Source organism: Bidens hawaiensis, unplaced genomic scaffold (assembly GCF_021521415.1).
Source record: "Bidens hawaiensis isolate Kalapana, Puna unplaced genomic scaffold, B.hawaiensis_p1.1 tig00019804_1, whole genome shotgun sequence".
Taxonomy (NCBI): domain Eukaryota; kingdom Viridiplantae; phylum Streptophyta; class Magnoliopsida; order Asterales; family Asteraceae; genus Bidens; species Bidens hawaiensis.
The window spans coordinates 498,523-505,784 of record NW_027493008.1 but is presented as its reverse complement, the minus strand read 5'-3'; the positions used below and the strand labels follow the sequence as shown (position 1 = coordinate 505,784).

Below are 7,262 nucleotides of genomic sequence, written 5' to 3'. Positions count from 1 at the left end.
TCAGTCAGACGAAACATATTACGTACTTGAAACAAACGGACGCTAACAATGCATCATGCGTTTAAAGATTACCACCGGAGGGCAGAGGCATAAAGTCTGATTTGTTTTTTGCATTCAAAAGAATGATAAAGTAGTTGTAAATTTTAACAGAATAGCTTGCTAGTTTTCGTAACCCTCAACCAAATCTGAATAGCTTTTTTTTTTAATTATTTTATTTTCTGTTTTGTATCCATGAAGCATCTTTAAAATCAATTTTAGTGACATTTATGATTTACGGTGATTAAGCTTGTTTGCTTATCTCAGGTTCCATGCATTTTTTTAAGAGAAGTTGACCATGGAAAGAGGAGCTGTCGTAAGCGGCTTTCAGACCGCCATGAGTGTAGAAGAAAGCCTCTTGGTACGACTAGAGATGCTAACAATTCAGAAAGTGTATGCGTATGTGTGATCACGCTTTTATAAACTTGATTCGATTTCAATACTTTTTCATCAGTTCTTGACATCTTATGATCCATAACATTTTGAGATCCAGCAAATAGCAAGTTTAAGGTGTCTACAGGATCGAAGGCAACATCATCTTTTATTTGGCGAACAAAACTTGAAGATGAAACTATTAATGGTCTTCGGGCCATGAACAAACATTAAGCATGTTATGGTGAACCAGTTGGGTTCAGATTCAGAAAGAACGAATCACGATGAGTCGGGCTTGGTCTAATGATAAGTGAACCGTTGATATGAGTTGTGCTGAGTGGTATTAATGTTTGGTTCAGTATCATCATTGATTATCCTAAACATCTTCGAACTAAAAACAAAAATAAAATTCGCCGTTGCCGGGGATCGAACCCGGGTCACCCGCGTGACAGGCGGGAATACTTACCACTATACTACAAAGACACTTTTGATACACTGTATTGCTATTTTTTATTTAGCCTTGTTAAAAGTCCATGATAAATGGCAAGTCAGCAAAGAAAGAAAGACAAAACCTACAGGCCTGTTCTCATCTGAAACAAAATCCGTCGTCTAAAATCCGTGTATTCTTTTTAAAAGTGATGATTCTTCCAACTTTTAAAAATGAATATGCTCAAATTTGAATGATGATAAGCATTAGATTTTGGAATCATTTCACATGCCAAAATAGTGACGGATCTAAAACAAAATGTCAGAGATAATGTTTAATTTTTTTTACCACATAATATAAAGGGATTATTCTATATAATGGTAATAAAATTTGAAATTGTTCCAATCAAATCACTTATAAAATATTTTGTTTCAATCAGGTTACTAAAGTTTCATTTTTGTTCCAGTACTAGATATTTTTGTTCCTTTATTATATTAATCATATTAAATTAAATTTTTATATATATTAAACAAAATTATTCTAAAGTAAATAAAATTAATTATAAATTATATTTTGCCATCCCTAAATAATTACTCTTTCATATTTGTTGAACCATTAAAATTATTTTTATAATTCCGTTCATTCACTTTTTAATACATTAAAATAGTTTGTTTCAAATAAAATCCTACAGTTAAAAAAATCCATGTTCCATTAATAATAAAAATTCGCATATTAAATTAGTAATATAATAATATTAAATCGCTAAAATTGCCGCTAAAACTTAAAATAATATTATAATAGAAAGTGCCATATAATAATAAATGATACTTAAAATATTGCAAAACTCAGAAAACCGAGTTACTTAACCTTTATAATCCCATTAGTTTTTAACTTTGTATTTTTAATTATAGTTCGTGAGGTTCGATTGCATTGATTTCGTTAACGCGCTTTCGGTTTTTATTCAAGTTTATCTTCAATTGCAAGGTGAGTTTCTCACACCCCCTTTTTAACGCTTTTTATTACTTTTGGGGGTAGCATATGTATCTTACAACTTCAAAGTATTTACGATTTCATTTACAAACTACAATTCATTACATGAACTTGTGTGTGTACTTGATTACTTGCTCATGGTTGCCCCAATAAGTATGATCACACGCCCCCTTTTGCACTTAGGACCATTTGTTTTGAGTGGAAAATGGACCTCATTATCCGAGTACGTTGGTTGTCCCCAACTGGAAAGGACCTTCGTTTATTCTTTACACTCATGACCTTAAATCGAGTATAAAGAACCTTATTTGCGTTTTTCACAAGTTTCATGGAATTGTATGGTTTTTATGTATTTGTATAAAACTGTGTGAAGTCACCAACTATTCATATAGTTGACATTATTTTATACATATGCTAAAGGTACAAACGTTAGAGGATGATACTTACAGAAGACACTAGACTTAGGTTATACAAACAAACGGACAAACAGTGTAGTTGAATTATTGTAATTTTTGTTACAAACTTGCCTATATGATGTTTAAATCAATTAATGATAATATTGTCACTTAATAGTGTTGCATGTGTTTTGATCAATTTGTACGTCACACTCGGGCGTTTCCGCTTAAGCCGGGGTGTTATAGGATCACTGTGGACCCAGCTAAGATTGAAGCAATAATGAATTAGAAAACTCCGTAAAACCCAACTAAGATACACAGTTTCTTAGGGTTGGCTGGCTATTATAGGAGATTCATTCAAGACTTCTCTAAGGTAGCCGCACGGTTGACTGGTATGATCCGAAAGGCTATAGTATTCAATTGAGGTAAGTATCAGGAAGAAGATTTTGAAGAATTGAAGAAAAAACTCACACAAGCTCTCCAATCCTTGTTTTACCTGATGGTGATGAGGATTTGGTGGTTTGTACTAATGCTTCGATCAAGTTTTAGGTTGTGTGTTAATACAACGAGGTAAAGTGATAGCTTATGCATCCAGACAGTTAAAAGTTCACGAAAGTACGTACCCAACACATGACTTGGAGTTAGTAGCTGTAGTGCATGCTCTCAAGATATGGAGGCATTGCATGTACGGTACTAAGTGTACCATCTATACTGATCATAAGAGTGTATTTCTTCGAGTAGAAGGAATTGAATATGAGGCAGAGAAGGTGGTTAGAGCTGATAAAAACTATGATTGTGATATCAAGTACTATCCTGGTAAGGCGAATGTGGTCGCTGATGCACTAAGACGTAAGAATAAGGAAGTCATTGCAAGGGAAAGTCATATAAGCTAATCATTAACTCAGATTTCTTTGGAGATAACAGCAAGGCTCGGTCAGAAGTTCTCAAGGATGAAAGATTAATGAAGAAAGAAAGAATTATTGGGCAGCAAAATGAGTTGATGGATAACACTCATGGTGCAAATACAAGATTTGACCAAATGTGGATTCCACGTCATGGAGATCTTTGAGGCCAAATCCTAGATGAAGCTCATAGGTCGAGACACTCGATTCATCCAGGATCCACCAAGATGTATCAGGACTTGAAGAGAGACTACTGGTGGCCGGATATGAAGAATGAAGTGGTAGAATATGTCCAAGTTTTTAACTTGTTTTCAAGTAAAGACAGAACATTAGAAGCCGTATGGGAAGATGCAACCTTTAGATACCATAATGGAAATAGGAATACATCACCACAGATTTAGTGACTAAGCTATCGCATATAACTAAGAATCATGATACCATCTGGGTGATTGTAGATCGTTTAACAAAAAGTGCTCACTTTCTGCCTATGCGAGAAGCTATCTCATCATAAATGTTAGCAAAAGTGTTCATAAGTGAGGTTGTGGTAAAGCATGGAGTACCGTTGTCGATTGTGTCTGATAAAGATACTCGTTTTACTTCGAGATTCTGGAAGAAGTTCCATGAAGTAATGGGAACAATACTAAACATCAGTACCGTGTATCATCCTCAGGTAGATGGGAAGTCTGAAAGGACTATCCAAACCCTTGAGAATATGATACATGATTGTGTGTTAGACTTTGGAGGAAGTTGAGATAATCACTTACACCTGGCAGAATTTTCTTACAATAATAGCTACCATTCGAGTATTGGGTTTGTTTTGGGCTTGTAATCATCATGGATCAATCCATTGACGCATCCATTAACTCAGCACTTCACCAGGAGCTAGACTCCATTATGGGTACTGCTTCCCGTGTGCCCCGTCTGCTGAAGCATGAAGGCTTCTATGAATGGAAATTCAGGTTCGAAAAGTATGTCAAGATGAAAGATGCTAAGGTGTGGAGGAGCATAGTTAGAGGTCCTCAACCGATCACATATGAAACAGCCGAAGGAGAGATTGCTGTCAAGCCTATCGAGTTGTATGTTGATGCTGACTATGGCCCTGTCACCTGAGATTGCTCAAGGACTCCCGAGTTGCAATCAGCAAAGGCTTTATGGTAGTCACTGATAGAGGTCTATGAGGGAAACGAAGACATGAAGCGCAGTCGTCAGGACTTGCTGCACCAAAAGTTTAATATGTTCAATCATGTTCTGGGTGAGTCCTTGGAAAGTCAGTTGCAAAGATTCCTCACACTTGTAACCGAGATGAGATCAGCCAACATACACTTAACTCTCATTGAAACCAACAACAAGTTGATTAAATCTCTGCCACAAGGATGGGATATGAACGTTGCTGTTATCAAGAAGACAAAGGATCTTTCTAGACTAACCCTATCTGAGGTGATCGCTATCATCAAGTCATGTGATATGGATGACAAACAGCGAGCAATCAACCATGCAAATTCGTATATGCTGCTGGATACGCCGCGTCATCATACAACACACTTATATCACAAGACAACTTCTCCATGTTCAAGTCCTCTCAGGGTGTGTACTCGCAGCCGCAACAGCCAAATGGAAGTTTTTTCCATGTTCAGATCAACTCAAAGCCAATTCACTCCACCTACACCTCAACCACAGCCGCCTGCTTCCATATTCTTTCCACAGCCATCTCCACAGTCTCAACCCCAACCTAGTGTTGCTTCTTCCAGCAAGTCTCCTGCCCAAGGACCTGCCATCTCAAAAGAAATTCAAGAGAATATTGCTCTCATGGCAGGCTTCATGAACTGCTATAATGCTTTTTATGCTGGAGACCTTGTTCAACCAGTCGGTTCTATTGAACTGGATCAGATCCATCCTGATGACGTTGAAGAGATGGACATCTCCTGGCAAATTGCCATGGATGTATTCAGAGCGAAGAAGTTCACCAAAAGGACTGGCAGGAACAATTGGAACTTACCTGCAAACAAAAAGGTGGGTTTCAACACGGAGAACCTCAGGTGCTACAACTGTCATGAACCAGGACACTTTGCTAGAGAATGCACAAATCCAGCAAAGGAGGGAAATACTGAAAGGGCTCTGGATCCTGTGAATGGTGCAAGGGGAGATAATGCTGTTGCTGGAAGAAATGAGCAAGGATTAGTTGCACAACAGTTTGATTGAATTGATCAGATGGAGGAACTCACTATTCTGGGTCAGACTGCAAACCTCGCTCAAGTTGATGATGTTGAAGAAGGAAATGAGACCGAAGATCAGGTGAAGAGTCTCAAGTTTGCTTTCATGGCTTCTACTCCTGCTGGTTCATCTGAGGTAAACTCTAATTTATGTTCTCAAGCATGTATTAGAAAGGTAGAGCTATTTCGTGTGCATAATAGTAATCTTGTTAGGGAAATGGAAAATATAAAACACGAAAACTATACATTTAAGAAACTTGAGAAGGGTCTTAAAGAAAAACTAGAAGCATCAAACAAAGACATTTCAAAACTGCAAAGTGATTTCAGTGTCAAGCGTTGTCACATCTTAGATGCCAATAAGAAAATTGCTGATCTAACCGCCAAACTTGAAGCATCTATTTTGGAAAACGCTAAATTAACGAATAAATTTGAAAACGCTAGGTTCCATTTTAAAAAGTTTGATGTTTCTAGTGCGATCGCTGAGTCTATGATTGAAAAGCAATTAAGATGGAAAGAAAAGAAGGGTGAGGGAATTGGGTATAATGAGATTCCACCTCCATACAATGATAATTATACTCCCTCTCCTTTTGTTATTGAGGAAGATAAAGAGACATCTTTGAAATATGGCAAACCTGAAAATAATGAAAGGATAATACCCGGGTTTGTCAAACCAGCTCAATCAGTTGTGAAAGTGAATGATACTAATGTTTCTACTTCGCGTGCAGATGAAGTAATCATTGAGGATTGGGTGGACGATGAGGAAGATTTACTTGTTTTGCCTAATAAAGACAATTTTAATAATGCTTGCTTTGAATTGTGTGATTTATTTTATGTTAAGACTAATGGTTGTGTGGGCTCTGTTTTTAAGAGCATAAACAATTGTGTGGTTGAATGTTTTAGTAGTATTAATAAGTGTGATGTATCTTTAAATACTGATGTTAAACAGGAAAATGCTAGTAAATACACACCACCAATACATGTTAAAGAAGTAAACATAGGCACGAAAAGTGCAAGTAAATCAACCACTAAGGTCGATGCGAGACAGCAAAATTTGCAAAGTAGATCGAGACCAGGAATTGGCCACCCAGATTTACATGTGAAGCGATAAACTTGCTTCAACTGTGGCATTCCTATCACATTGCTAGAAACTGCCCGCATCATCTTTATGTCCCATATTATGGACACCGTTAGAGGAGCGTGCCTCGGAATACTTTCAACAAATCACATTCAAATAAATCAAAGTATTTCAAGGCAAGTCCTTCTGATGGAAATTGGATTCGAGACAAGGCCGATCGTGCCAAAGTTAGACAAGCAACTCTTGCCATGTCTCGAAAACACGTCGGAAAACTGAGTTTGGTTTCGAGACCTTCACACATTTCGGGATCGAAATTAAAAAACAAATCAAATCTTTCATGGTCTTCTGATCGTAAACCTGAGACAAAGCAAATCATTTGTGTGAGGCACAAAATTTTAAAACCGAAATACAAATGGTTACCTAAGTCTCCGGTTTCCAAACCTAAGAACTCCTCATGTACAATTCTAGATAATAGGGAAGACATGTCTTGGTTACCCGTATCTAAAATTGATAAACTTGGTGTGCCAAGAGTGACTATGGACTGGGTACCTAAGACTAACTAATCTCGCACATCGTGCAGGAACAACTATAGAGGAATATCATCAGACCGTGGTATATTGATAGTAGCTGTTCCAGACACTTGATAGGAGGCATCTCTCAGTTGGAAGACATTCAAATTTGTAATGGAGGGTATGTTTCCTTTGCGGGATGAGAGAAGGGAAAGATTACACATAATGGTGTAAGAGACTGCTATTCTCAGGTTATCTAGATGCAACATCAACTGCTGGATTACGGTTTGTAATTTCTTGACACTCCTATTTTTTGTGATAATGATGCTGCCATTGCCATTGTTAAAAA

At 37.2% G+C, this 7,262-nt stretch overlaps 1 non-coding gene across 1 annotated transcript; it reads right to left on the bottom strand.

Moving 5' to 3' along the window:
* Positions 1 to 819: 819 nt before the first annotated feature.
* Positions 820 to 891, bottom strand: TRNAD-GUC (transfer RNA aspartic acid (anticodon GUC)). Its single transcript has one exon. It is a non-coding gene; the product is annotated as a tRNA-Asp (tRNA).
* Positions 892 to 7,262: the final 6,371 nt, after the last annotated feature.